Genomic DNA, 15,389 nt, shown 5'->3' on the forward strand with positions numbered 1-15,389 from the left:
GTGTTGGAGGCGTCGGTGTCCTTATCAACACAAACTTGGCCAAGAGCATTGATTCATTCGAATGCCTAACAACCCGAATCGGACGTTTACATTTGAATAGATGTGGCTCACTGCCTGCAGTTTCTATCTTCGTTGTCTACGCACCAACATCTCATTATGATGAAAGAGAAATCGAGAAATTCTACATGGAGCTAGAGAAATTCTATAAAGAAGACCACACCTTCTACAAGATCATTGTGGGTGATTTTAATGCCAAGATAGGACCGAGAAGATCAGCTGAAGAACTTCACATCGGAACCCATGGCCTAGAATGGAACGAACAGGGTGAGAGACTGTCTGAGTTCATCATGTCGACCAAGACCATTCATGGTAACTCACAGTTCCAGAAGGCAGAATCTAAACGATGGACATGGGAGTCTCCCGGTGGACGATTCCACAACGAAATAGACCACATCATATTCAATCGACGGTTTTGCCTGACTGATGTCGCTGTTGTCCCAAAATTTCGAACGGGATCGGACCACCGTCTCCTTCGTGAAAAATTCTACTTCACAGAGCGGGGAGAAAGGGCTGCAAAGTTCAAAAAGAGAACTCCCAGAACGACCACCAACTGGGAACTCTTTGGTACTATTGCGGCAACATGGGAAGATGCCATTGTTGACAACATTGACGAGGAATACGATCCACTGGTTCAGCACCTCCATGAATGTGCGAGGAATGCCAAGAGAGAGATAGCCACAAAAAGTCGCCTATCTTCGAAAACTCTTGAGCTAATTCGCCAGCGTGGTTTGGCGCATGCCTCAGGCAACCGCAAGCTAACGTCCGAGCTTGCAAAGCAGTGCAGAGATGCGATCAAGGAAGACCTCAAAGAGAGAAGAGCAGAAGTACTGGTAGATGCGGCAGAAGCCGGGAAAAGTATTCGTAACGCCCGCCTGTCCTTCGCCAACTATAAGACCAAGATGACTGCCCTCCGACGTCCTGATGGATCCATCACATCCTCCAGAACGGCAATGGAGAAGATTATCCATGACTTCTACTCAAATCTCTTCGATAGCCATGTTCACTTGCCGACATACCAAATTCCACAGGATGGGTATGTCGTTCCCAACGTTCTCCCTTCCGAAATCTGACACGCCATTTCGTCAGTAAAGAAGCAAACAGCACCCGGCCCAGACAAGGTCAGACCTGAACACCTGAAGAACCTGCCGTCAGTACTCATCAATACACTGGCTCGGCTCTTCACTCGCTACCTGTCTGAATGCAAGGTTCCATCTCAATGGAAAACCAGCAGGACCGTACTACTGTTCAAGAAGGGAGACATCCATGACATTGGCAACTATCGCCTGATCTGCCTATTGTCTGTCATCTACAAGTTGTTCACTCGAGTCATCCTGAATAGGATTGGCAGAACACTAGATGAAGGACAACCATGTGAGCAAGCAGGGTTCCGCAAAGGATTCAGCACCATCGACCATATCCACACGATAACCAAACTCATTGAGGTTTCTCGGGAGTTCAAGATGCCGCTCTGCTTAACGTTCATTGATTTAAAGAAGGCCTTTGATTCTGTTGAGACGGAAGCGGTCATTGAAGCCCTAGCCAATCAGGGCATTCAAGCCCAATACATCAGGATCCTCCGTGAGCTGTATTGCGGATTCACTACCAGGATCTCACCATTCTACAAAGAAGTGATCGTTGATGTCAAGAGAGGAGTGCGGCAGGGTGATACCATTTCACCAAAACTCTTCAGTGCCACCCTCGAGAACATCATGCGACGACTGGAATGGGAAGGAATGGGAGTGAAGATAGATGGTCGGCAACTACACCACCTCCGCTTTGCTGATGACATTGTTTTAATAACACCAAACATCAGCCAAGCGGCACAAATGCTGGCCGACTTTGACCGTGAGTGTGGAAAGGTAGGACTACAGCTGAATCTTACGAAGACAATGTTTATGAGAAACAGCCTTGTTCCTGACGCCCCATTCGCTCTCAATGGAACGACCATCTCCGAATGCAACAGCTATGTGTACCTAGGTCGAGAGGTCAACATGACAAATGACCTGGCACCCGAGCTGCGCAGGAGGAAGAGAGCAGCTTGGAACGCCTTCAAGAACGTCGAAGAAATAGCTAAGAGGACGAAGAACCTCCGGCTCCGGGCACATCTCTTTGATTCCACTGTTCTTCCTGCATTAACATAAATTGAAGAATAGAAAGAGCTATGCTTGGAATATCACGTTTCACTCAAATGAGAGAACGAATCCGGAGTTCTGACATCCGTCGACGATCAAGGATCAGGGACGCTGTCTCATTTGCCAAGGTGTCGAAAATCAGATGGGCTGGTCACGTAATGAGATTTAAAGACGACCGTTGGACTAGAGCTGTTACTGATTGGATTCCACGGGATGTCAAAAGACCACGTGGCCGCCCACCTACCAGATGGTCAGACTTCTTTGTCAAGGTCATGAACGATCGGTTTGAGGCCCTCCATGTTCCCGGAGCGAAGAGATGCCATTGGGCTACACTAGCACGCGACAGGGACAAATGGAGACGTTACTGGCGCCCGCTCGAGCAAATCGACGACTAACGGGAAGTTAAGTGATAAGTGTGATTAAATTTTAGGGACTGAAGAGATAGCACAGCAGGTAGGGTGTTTCTCTTGCACGTGGTTGACCCAGATTCAATTCCCAGCATCCCATATGGTCCCCTGAGTACCTCCAGGAGTAACTACTGACTGCAGAGCCAGGAGTAACCCCTGTGCATCACCAGGTGTGACCCCAAAATATTAATTTTTAAAATTTAAGAATTAAATTAAAAATTAAATTTAAAATTAAATTTAAAAGATTAGTACCAAGTTATATGCACTGAAACCTTACCTTCCTTCATAGGCACTTGCAAAATCCCATGCAAGTTTTTTTAATTAATTTTATTGAATCACGTGAGATAGTTATAAGCTTTCATGTTTGGGTTACAATCACACGATGATCAAACACCCATCCTTGATAAAAAAAAGATCCTTTATATTTTCATACCCCCAAACACTCATTCACATTACTTCTTTTTTTTCTTTTTCTTTAAATTAAAAAGGTAAAGGTAAAGGCCCTCCCGTTGATCGTCGATTTGCTCGAGCGGGCCCAGTAACGTCTCCATTGGAGACTTTGTTGTTACTGTGTCTGGCATATCGGTAGCTTGCTGGGCTCTCCGAGAGGGGCGGAGGAATCGAACTCGGGTCGGCCATGTTGGCCGCGTGCAAGGCAGACGCCCTACCCGCTGTGCTATTGCTCCAGCCCTAAATTAAAATTAAAAAATTTTTTTAAATGTAGGAATACTGCTATTTATTCAGCCATTGATTAAGCTGATTGCACATTACTTTTTTTTCTCTTTTTTTTGCATTTTTGGGTCACACCCGACAATGCTCAGGGGTTACTCCTGGCTCTGCACTCAGGAATCACTCCTGGCGGTGTTCGGGGGACCATATGGGATGCTGGGAAATAAACACGGGTTGGCCGTGTGTAAAGGGAACTCCCTCCCTGCTATCACTCCAGCCCTGCACATTTCTTCTTAATGAACTACCAGCCCTGACCTCTGCAGCGTCTTTAAGGGGCTTCTCTCTCTCTCCAGACTGTTCTTGGGGGCCCGTGACAGCCTTGTTCCCTCTGGCTAAATGCTTGACGGGTCTGTTCCGGGGGTCGGGGGTGCTCAGTGCAGGGCCCCAGTTACACGGGGTCTGATGAGTTTTCCATGGAGCATTTGGGAAATCTGTCCCCGAGGTCCTTGAAAGGAGGGCCACCAAGTTGGTGGCAGCTTGTCCATCAGGACTGGGAGTAGAAGCCGTTGGACAGGGCTGGGGGCATGGCTCTTCCTGGTTCTGTATCAGGACGGACCTTGGTGGGGCCCATGGGTGCCAGGGATGGAACTGGGCTCCGCGGGGTGGAGAGGCAGGGCGAGTCCCTTACTTCCTGTTCTCTCCCCGTCTCCCCTGTGCCTGTTCATCCCCATGACTTCCCTGCTGTTCTCTGCCTGGAGCTCCCACAAACTCCTTCGCCTGGAGGGGGCCCCGGGTCCCCTGGGGCCTCTGGCTCTGCTCAGACTCGGCAATGCAGGGGTCACCTGGGCCTCCCATGGTGTCCGGGCCTCCAGGGCCGCCCCACAACTCTCTGTGACTTCTCAGAGCACTGGAGTACGCTCCGCTGCCTTTGTCCTCTGGATGTGACTCTGCTCAGGCCCAGCGGTGCGAGGGGCTGCTTGACTGCTTGGGTCATCCTGGCGCTGCTTGTGGTCCTGCCGGGTGACCCTTGGGGTCCCACCCCCACAAGGCTGGTGCTCCCACCCCCTGATGAGTCCCTCGCCCAGGCTCACAGCACACCGTTGTCCCCAAACGCCTAATGATGATCTTTGTCCACTCGTGACCAGATTAGGAAAAAGCAGCAAGAGGTGGTGGGCTTTCTGGAAGCGAATAAAATCGACTTTAAGGAGTTAGACATCGCCGGAGACGAAGACAACAGGAAATGGATGAGGGAGAACGTCCCTGGAGAGAAAAAGCCGCAGAACGGGATCCCTCTGCCGCCCCAGATCTTCAACGAGGAGCAGTACTGTGGGGTGAGTACTTGGATGCTTAGATCAGAGTGTGTGCGTGTGTGTGTGTGTGTGTGTGCGCGCGCGAACGCGCGCACGTATTGAAATGATATGAGATTTTCAAATCATAATCCATTTCTCCCACCTAGCATCTAGATGGTGAATCTCTTGTGAATAAACGGAAGTTTGGGGATTACATCAGCTCCTTATTTGATTCTATTCTTTTTTTTTTTTCGTGGGGAGGCGTGGTGATGGTGTTGGGACACACCTGGTAGTGCTCAGGCTTGCTCCTGGCTCTTTGCTCAGAGATCACGCCTGCTGGGGTTTGTGGGACTCTGTGGGGTGCCAGGCATCAGAGCTAGGTTGCCCAGGGTGTAAGGCCAGCACCCTATTTACTGTATTTATTTGCTTATTTATTTGTTTTTGCTTTTTGGGTCACACCCAGCGATGCTCAGGGGCTCCTCCTGGCTCTGCACTCAGAAATTACTCCTGGTGGTGCTCTGGGGAACAAATGGGATGCAGGGTCGGCTGCATGCAAGGCAAATGCCCTATCTGTTATACTATCACTCCGACCCCATATTTACTGTAGTATCTGTTTGGCCCCTTAATTTATTTTGGGCCACACCTGGTGGTGCTTGGGAGCTATTCCTGGCTTAGTGCTCAGGACTTTCTCCTAATGGGGCTCAGGGGACCATGTGCCAAGGGTAAAACTTGGGCCTCCCCCATGCCAAGCACATACTCCAGCCCACGAAGTACAATCTTCCTGACCCTTGTGTCTACTGTCCTTGGGTGTCCGTCTCATTGTGTTGCTGGGGGCGGGGGCATTCACACGCTTGTTCGTGGTGTGTCACATGTGCTACAGCACTGGAATTCACACTTGGCATGTGGGGTGCCAGGGATCCAACTCCCCCGCTTCCTTCCTGCAAGGAGGTGTTTGTTTTGAAAGGCACAGATGGCTTTTAGACACCTGACCTTGCTGTCCTTGCAGGCTGGTGGCCAGTGTGAAATCAGGGCGTGGGCAGGCTGGCTTCCTTCCTTCCAGAGGCTTCAAGGGAGCATGTATTCCCAGCCTCCCTGTAGCTGCTGGGGCTGGCACATTGCCCTGTTGTCCTTGGCTTGTGGGAACATCCCTTTCTGTCTCTGTTTCTGCATCTGATGGGGCTTTTGATCTGGAACAGGAACTGGGTAATGCTAACCCAGTAGGGCCACCTGCCAATATTCTGTTCTCCAACTAAGGCCATGCTGAGGCATTGGGACCCTGGTGTCTGTCTGTGCTCACTCAGACTGGCACTGGTTTATTCTTGCCGAGTTCTGAGTCTCAGTATAGAGTCTGAGCATGTTCCCATGTGGTCCTACTGTGCGGCCAGCACGGGGTCAGGACTTACCGGTGGAATGAACCTGGGGCTTTCAGGGATAGAGAGGACTTCTGCTGCTGCTGCTACTGCTGCTGCCTTCACTGCCTCCTCCTCCTCCTCCTCCTCCTCCTCTTCTTCCTCCTCCTCTTCTTCTTCTTCTTCTTCTTCTTCTTCTTCTTCTTCTTCTTCTTCTTCTTCTTCTTCTTCTTCTTCTTCTTCTTCTTCTATTAAATCACCGTGAGATACAGCTACAAACTTTCATATTTGAGTTTCAGTCATACAATGATCAAATACCCATCCCTCCACCAGTGCACGTTCTCCACCACCAATGTCCCCATCATACCCCCAATTTCCAATCCTCCCCCTGCCTCCATGGCAGACAATGTCCCCCATACTCTCTCTCTACTTTGGGGCATTATGGTTTGCAATACAGATACTGAGACTATCATGTTTGGTCCTTTATCTACTCTCAGCACACATCTCCCATCCTGAACGATCCCTCCAACCATCATTGTCCTAGTGATCCCTTCTCTATCTCAACTACCTTCTCCCCCAGCTCATGAGGCAGCTTCTAACTATGGGACAATCTTCCTGGCCCTTGTGTCTACTGTCCTTGGGTGTCAGTCTCATATTATCTTATTTTATATACCACAAATGAGTGCAGCCCTTCTATGTCTGTCCCTCTCTTTCTGACTCATTTCACTTAGCATGATACTCTCCGTGCCTATCCATTTATAAGCAAAGTTCATGACTTCATCTCTCCTAACAGCTGCATGGTATTCCATTGTGTAGATGTACCAAAGTTTCTTTAACCAGTCTTCTGTTCTAGGGCACTTGGGTTGTTTCCAAATTTTAGCTATTGTGAACAGTGTTGCAATGAACATATAGGTACAGATGTCATTTCTACCGTGCTTTTGTGCATCCTTGAATCCCATGCAATTTAAGCTTAGCCTCTGATTGTTACTTCCCACATTCTCCAGACAGAAAATTCAATTAGAATTCAACACTTCCTTCAGTGAATACTATATCTTTCAGTCTTGCCCTTTACGTATGTAGTATCCATAGAGGATTAAGGAAGAAAAAATGATAGCTAAAGTTATATCTTTTTATATCTAGTCTCCCCACCTTCTCCAATGCCATTTTTAGCTTGCTACTGTGTCAAGAAATAAAGGAATATAAGCTAAAGTTCTTACAAGAGAATCATGAAAATATTTTTTAATGGTAACTGTTATTCATATATAACTTTGTACTTCTCTTTGTGTGTCAGATTTTATAAAACATCTGTGGAAGGATTGATTTGCTTGTCTATTGATTTTTCTTTTAAAGAAGAAATGCCTAAATCATGGAAATGATGCATTTTAAAAAGATGAAGAAAAATACATTTTTTGAAGCTGAGTAATTTTGACAAATAGGAATCACAAAGTAATTTATTAGTTCAAAATACCTTTCCCTTAAAGAAATAGTTCAGAAGGATGAGTTTTTTTAAATATAATTCAGTATGTTATTATTTTCATCAGAAGAATGATTTTAAATAATATTTATTTCCAAGTGTCACTAAAATTCAAATTTTATACTAAATTTTTTAAGTTATATATGAGCATATTTTTATTTGCTCATTAATACAAAGCCATGTTATAAAAGCAAATATTTTTTAGGTGAGAAGATCCATAGCTTCTCAGCTAGTATTGTAAAGAAACTAATAGAATCTTAAAAACCTATTATATTGTGGAATAGTAATTGTCAATTCTCTGATGCTTCTCTCATATAAAAAGAATTTTGAATTTTATTGGATCTGTGTATGTGTATATTATATTTTTAAGATTAACTTGTGAATATCACTATTGCTATTCCAGTTAGAGTTGGATGTGTTGTTTAGTAAATTGCAGATTAACCCAATGAAAACTTTCAATTAAAAGTTTGAAAAATATACTTGATATTTCATATTTGGTATATTGCAACACATAAGTATCCCATTGAAAGAATGTTAATTGATTTTCTCATCAAACATTTCCTGTAGTAAAATTCTAATGGTGTAGTTTTACTATGATGGTGATATTTCTCTGTTATAAGCAATTTGTACAAACACACACCACCACCACCACCACCATTTCAGAAATAATCCAGAATATATGAGGCAAATGTGACCAACAAAACCTTTCTCATAGAATCATTGCATTCTTCCATCTAACTTATAATTAATAGAAATCTCTTATTTCCTTCTCTGAACTTACTTTTAAAGATGAATATCATATCCATGTTGTATTATCTTCTTTGTCCTTCCTCTGCAATTTGTCTAAGCTCTCTACTCATTTACATACTGCTTATAATAGTTATTATGAGATTTTCTCTTTAACTATTAGGAAGACCACTGTCTCTTTGTCCCTCTGTATCTCTGTCTCTCTGTCTCTCTCTTCTCTGTCTCTGTCTCTCTTTCTCATTCTACCCAGTTTGCCTCAAAGAAAAGACTCTCCCAATTTTTTTTGTTAACAACAAATGTGTGTGTGTATTTACAGTTCTGGAGGCTAGAAGATCAAGTAAGAGAGGCCAGTAGCAAGATTTTTTGGTGAGAACGCTCCAGCTTTTAGCCAGCTGTCTTCTCACCAAATCTTTATATGTACTTTCCTAGAGATGGGGGTGGGGTGGGGAGGAAGTAAGGAGAGAAACAATATTAGAATGAGAGAATCTTAGAGAAAGACAATACTATAATGAGAGAATATGTATATATAAATGTACATACATATTAAATATACATTTATACATGCCTATATATTTTATAGTAAAATTTGAAGAAGAAAGGGAAAATTCACTTTATCTCTATAACCTTGACAATGGACTTCTTTCAAAAATTTGAAATAGGTGGGGTGAGGAAGATACCTCAATGGGTTACAGCATGTTGGAGCCTGGTTTTTGCACGCAGGACACTCAAGTTTAATACCTGCTACTATATGGTTTACCAGACTGATCCTGAGCACCAAGTCAGAGGTAATCCCTAGGGTTACTAACATGGTTCCCATGACCCTTCCGCCCACAAATGCTAGAAATAAAGAGATAATACAGAGGTTTAGGTGCATATATTGCTGGTGGCCGGCTCTTGCTCACTCCTGGCACCATGTGCTCTTTTGCTGGGGTGGTCAGGTAATCCCTGTCACCAAAGGCCCTGAGTATCACGGCTTTTAACTAGGAACTGGTTGGTTGAAAATTGTGGAGACAGGGCCCTCCAGGCCTCCCGGGCACTGCTTAAAAAAATAGAAATTAGTTCATCCATTTTCTGTTAAATGTAGCACCGTAGCACTGTGCTCCCGTCATCCATTTGCTTGAGCAGGTCCAGTAACATCTCCATTGTGAAACTCATTGTTACTGTGTTTGGCATATCGAATAGGTCACGGGTAGCTTTTCAGGCTTTGCCGTGCGGGCGAGATGCTCTAGGTAGCTTGCCGGGCTGTTAAATGTAGTTCTTAAATATTAAAATATTTCCCACTATAGATATATATCATACATAGTAGTCCTAGACCATTATAAAAGTGTTTCCTTTCATAGTTTTACTAACTAAACAGTTTCTTGCCCACAGCATACATTAAAGATGCTTGTTGTAGTAGAGCGGGGAACCAAAATGTTTACAACAAAGCAGTGTTCCTGGCTTCAAATACCTTCAAAATCAACTTGAATCATAGTTGACTGATACATTAATTACCCGTATCAGGGGTGAGGAACATCTGACCCACAAACCATATGAGATCCCTGATATCATGTGATCTGGCCCTAGCACATGAGGATTCAGACACATATGCTTCTTGTCAGCTGCCTGCGACTTGTCTGCCTGTATTGTATGTCCTGCAGATGATGTTATAAATATCCAAATGCCCTTGGCAGAAAAAAAGCTTTCCCACCCCTGACCTACAACAACAGACAGCTATAAAAGGGATACATATACTATGGCTTTATAATGCTTTGTGACACTGAACACAAGAAATGACAAATTAAATTTATGTCTTACTAACTTATATAGATCTTATTAGCTGATTAACTCTCAGTATCACTGTTTCTTTTAGAGTGAGTCAAAATTCACCCTTGGAGAACAAATAATTTATTCATCAAATTTCAATTCTTTCATATGAAAAAGCCATGAAAATTATTTTATAAAATATAGTTAAATTTTTCATTTTTTATTTGGGTAGCATTTCTTGTGTGTAACTAGTATGCATCCCTAGCTATCTAGCTTATTCCCCTACCTCAAAAGTACTGGCATATTCACAGAGGAATGGTTCTATATCATCCCATTTCAGATCCTTCTAGAATCCAAGCACAAAGAAATAAACACTAAGTCTAATTCTGTTTTTGGTAAACTGTCCTGTCTTATTTCACCCACAGTGATTGATTTTGATGCTTAAAAATAGCAATTCAGTCAACTAAAAGATCATCTAACACACAAAACAATGAGCTTCACAACTGCAGAAAGCACTTTCCATCTGTGTACATCTGCAGTTAGATTTAATCACTGATAACATGTTGTTTTTGCTAGGTTGAAGACAATCTTTTCAGAAACCAAATAGTCCCTCAGTATTCATTTATTCTTTATTTTCATTAAGAATGGAGGAAAATATTTTACCCAGAGACATTTATATTATGTGTAATATATCAAATTTTACATTTCAATGCAAATTATTCCATAAGAATGTGAATGTACAGTAGTATACTACATAAAAAAAACTCTCTGATAAATATAATGTATGTTTAGAGATTCCCTAATAAATACCACACAAGGAATATGCCTCCATATAGAGGGGGAGAAAACATTTGACCACCAAAATATTAACTATTGAACTGAAATGTTGACTTTGCCACTAATAAAATTTAAGTTGATTTTGATTTCATTACATGAAATTTTCATGGATCTGTTCTGAAACATTATAGCTCTTTTGACAAGAAGTTTTTCAGATCACACTGCTTCATTCAAACAATAACACCAATGTAACAGAAACTTTCAATGCTTTTTTCCAAGATAACCTAAAGGAGAAAGCAAGATTTAATATTACTTCTTTTCGATTGTATACTTGTTTGTATTTTTAGAGGGGTGACATTGTGCCTTAGAATTACCGAACAAAGTAACACAAAACAGAGTGAATCAATAGAATTTATTCTTTCTTAGTCTTGAAACTCAAAGCCTACTATCAAGGTGTTGAAACAACAGATCCTCTTAGAAGTTTCCAGACTTGCCTCCCCAGATTTTGGTAGCATCATACATGCTTGAACTGTATGTTCAGCTCTGCTTCTGTCTTTACAACTATCTTCCCTGTGTGTCTCTTCTCCTGTTCTTAGAAGAACACTAATCAAAAATATCTATCCCACTTTATCATGAATTCCTTGTAAATTAACTAATTACAATCCAAATACAATGACCCTAATTCCAAAAAAGGTCACATTCTGAGAGACTGAAGAGAGACCGAGAGACTTCAGTGGACTACATGACGGACAGTCCCCACTTGAGAGACTGACAATGTGACATTTCCCACATGAGTTTTTAACTCCTTGAGAGAGAAGGAGATGGGAGAATGAAATATCACTTTTGTTGATGACAAAGCTCATTCTGTTGAGTCTGACAGATCTAAAGGCAGGTAAACTTTCAAGTCCTAGACAATGGTGGACAATTGCCGACTGTCACAGGTCTTTTTCTCTGATTGCCTCCCTTGCGTGACAGGTGTAGTGGGGAGTTACTGAGCAGCATTTGTCCTCTCTGCATCATGCTGACTGCTGTCCCACTTCCACTCATGAAAAGTCAAGAATAAGAAATATGTTTCCTCACACTCTAATTCTGTATATATTTATTAAAATTGTCATTGTTTTTGTTTCCCTGAGTGTGTTCTAGAATATTTCCTCTGGAACTTGATTTTACAGGCATTTTCTTAATATTTGCATATTCTATTACCTAGAAGAACGGTTTCAGACTTTTAGTTTAAGCTCATGATAAAACTGCCAACACTTTTTTTGTAATATAAAAGGTAAAGGTAAAGGCCCTCCCGTTGATCGTCGATTTGCTCGAGCGGGCCCAGTAACGTCTCCATTAGAGACTTTGTTGTTACTGTGTCTGGCATATCGAATACTTCACGGGGTGCTTGCCAGGCGCTGCCGTGCTGGCGAGATACTCTCGGTAGCTTGCCGGGCTCTCTGAGAGGGGCGGAGGAATCGAACTCGGGTCGGCCATGTTGGCCGCTTGTAAGGCGAACGCCCTACCCGCTGTAATAGAAAATAATTTTAAAATGTTGTATAATTAAACCCACTTCTGTGTGTGTGTGTATCTTATAATTACTGAGATATCTGAAAAAGATGGTTAGAGGAATATGTGTTAGGTAATAGTATATGTTGATTTTACTAACTTTCTAAATTAAATAACCATATTCATAGGATGTTTAGCGGTCAAATGGCAAGGTGTGCAGGGATGTGGCTCAAAGGGGCAAAGCATATGCCTCCCGAGCAAGCTTTAGGCCACAGGTTTAAGTACCACCAGCTGTGGTACCCCATAACAATCTGAAAGAAAAAGAAAATGGCAAGATGGATGCTCTCAAGCCATTCAGAGAAAAAGTTGAGAAAGATGACAGGTAGATTGACTAAGTGTATGTTAAATAAATTGAGACAAACATAAATATTTAACTATCATTTAGATCAATGATACATGGGAGTTATTTGTATTATTTATATAAAATTTCACTGTTGGAAATTATGTCAAAATATAAGTAACTAACTGAAGCATTGTTTATGATTCTTTTCTTACAATAGTGATTATTTCTATTCTTTGAAAAGTTTTTCAAAACTTTTCTTCATTGAATTTTGTCTTTTAAAATGTTGCATCTTAAACAATTTACTTCAACACAAAGTCTATTATTTGATTCTCTAAAGATCATGGGAATCTCTCTTTCCCAAGTATAAGCTTTCATTTCATTGAAGTCATGCTATGTTCATTAGTTTCAAATTGCTCTAAATCACAAAACACAAAATTAACTAATAGAGTACAGAATTGGGAGACTTGGCTAATAATCAATAAGTGCAAGATCTGTTCTTATATTAGAACATTACGAAATGCAAATTAGACCAGTTTTACACATATGGATATGACTACACTCACAGTTCCTAAAATGTTTTATAAAGCTCTACACTCACAGTTCCTAAAATGTTTTATAAAGCTATCAAACATTTTAAATTAAAATTAGCACTTCATGTGTTGAGCTCTAACATGTAAAATGAGTTAGACTCCTTCAGAAGATAATTATGATATAGATTCACTTAGAAATATTTTTAGTTATAAAAACAACAGAAAGAGAACAGTCCTTATTATTCCACCCACTTACTAGCCTTCATTGAAAAATCTGATCTTATACATAGTACAACTCAGAAAATAATATTGAACAGATTATAGTCTTAAAAATAAAAATTTTTTTCAATGGGTTAGAATATGTGCTCTGCATGCAGTAGTCCTAAGTTTCATCCCAGGTACTGAATAGTCCCATGAATACTACAGTGAGTGATCCATGAGCACTATACTAGGAATTATCTAAGTATTTCCACGTGTGGCTCCAAAATCAAATAAATGAAACATTAGTTTCTGTTTTTTATGCCTGGTAAATGTGGAACATTAAAATTAAAAAGAGTTTGTTTTTAAAATTAGAAATTTTGGTTTTTTTAAATTTTGTTAATACAATCATATATCTGAGTTATGCTTTCCTTGAATTGCAGGTTTAGTAATTGAAAAGTGGCAGTGCACAAAGACTTTGTTATTTTAAGATGAGTAGATATTTTGAAATAATGCTCAAACTGCAAAAATCATGTCATTTGAAAATGTATGGTTATGGTTCTGAAAATAAATACAATTTCTTACCTATAAAATAGTTATTTCATGAATAATTTACACTTCAGTGGAAATATTATTTGGAAATTACAATTTTTTAAGTGTAGTCAGCTGCTACTAAAGTTACCTGCAATTTTTAATAGTCATAAAAGTCCAATCCTATTTAGTAACATAGCAATATAAAATTTGTTTTTTATCATATATGCTATACATTTTTGTGTAATAAATAAACATATTATGAAAAGAGATTTGAGTAGAAGTCATGGATAATCTTCTCCATTGCCGTTCTGGAGGATGTGATGGATCCATCAGGACGTCGGAGGGCAGTCATCTTGGTCTTATAGTTGGCGAAGGACAGGCGGGTGTTACGAATACTTTTCCCGGCTTCTGCCGCATCTACCAGTACTTCTGCTCTTCTCTCTTTGAGGTCTTCCTTGATCGCATCTCTGCACTGCTTTGCGAGCTCGGACGTTAGCTTGCGGTTGCCTGAGGCATGCGCCAAACCACTCTGGCGAATTAGCTCAAGAGTTTTCGAAGATAGGCGATTTTTTGTGGCTATCTCTCTCTTGGCGTTCCTCGCACATTCATGGAGGTGCTGAACCAGTCGATCGTATTCCTCGTCAATGTTGTCAACAATGGCATCTTCCCATGTTGCCGCAATAGTACCAAAGAGTTCCCAGTTGGTGGTCATTCTGGGAGTTCTCTTTTTGAACTTTGCAGCCCTTTCTCCCCGCTCTGTGAAGTAGAATTTTGCACGAAGGAGACGGTGGTCCGATCCCATTCGAAATTTTGGGACAACAGCGACATCAGTCAGGCAAAACCGTCGATTGAATATGATGTGGTCTATTTCGTTGTGGAATCGTCCATCGGGAGACTCCCATGTCCATCGTTTAGATTCTGTCTTCTGGAACTGTGAGTTACCATGAATGGTCTTGGTCGACATGATGAACTCAGACAGTCTCTCACCCTGTTCGTTCCATTCTAGGCCATGGGTCCCGATGTGAAGTTCTTCAGCTGATCTTCTCGGTCCTATCTTGGCATTAAAATCACCCACAATGATCTTGTAGAAGGTGTGGTCTTCTTTATAGAACTTCTCTTCGATAGCCATGTCCACTTGCCGACATACCAAATTCCACAGGATGGATATGTCGTTCCCAACGTTCTCCCTTCCGAAATCCGATACGCCATTTCGTCGGTAAAGAAACAAACAGCACCTGGCCCAGACAAGGTCAGACCTGAACACCTGAAGAACCTGCCCTCAGTACTCATCAATACACTGGCTCGGCTCTTCACTCGCTACCTGTCTGAATGCAAGGTTCCGTCCCAATGGAAAAACAGCAGGACCGTACAACTGTTCAAGAAGGGAGACATCCATGACATTGGCAACTATCGCCCGATCTGCCTATTGTCTGTCATCTACAAGTTGTTCACTCGAGTCATCCTAAATAGGATTGGCAGAACACTAGATGAAGGACAACCATGCGAGCAAGCAGGATTCCGCAAAGGATTCAGCACCATCGACCATATCCACACGATAACCAAGCTCATTGAGGTTTCTCGGGAGTTCAAGATGCCGCTCTGTTTAACGTTCATTGATTTAAAGAAGGCCTTTGATTCTGTTT

The sequence above is a fragment of the Sorex fumeus genome, unplaced genomic scaffold (assembly GCF_029834395.1).
Source record: "Sorex fumeus unplaced genomic scaffold, SorFum_2.1 ptg000115l, whole genome shotgun sequence".
NCBI classification, from domain to species: Eukaryota; Metazoa; Chordata; class Mammalia; order Eulipotyphla; family Soricidae; genus Sorex; species Sorex fumeus.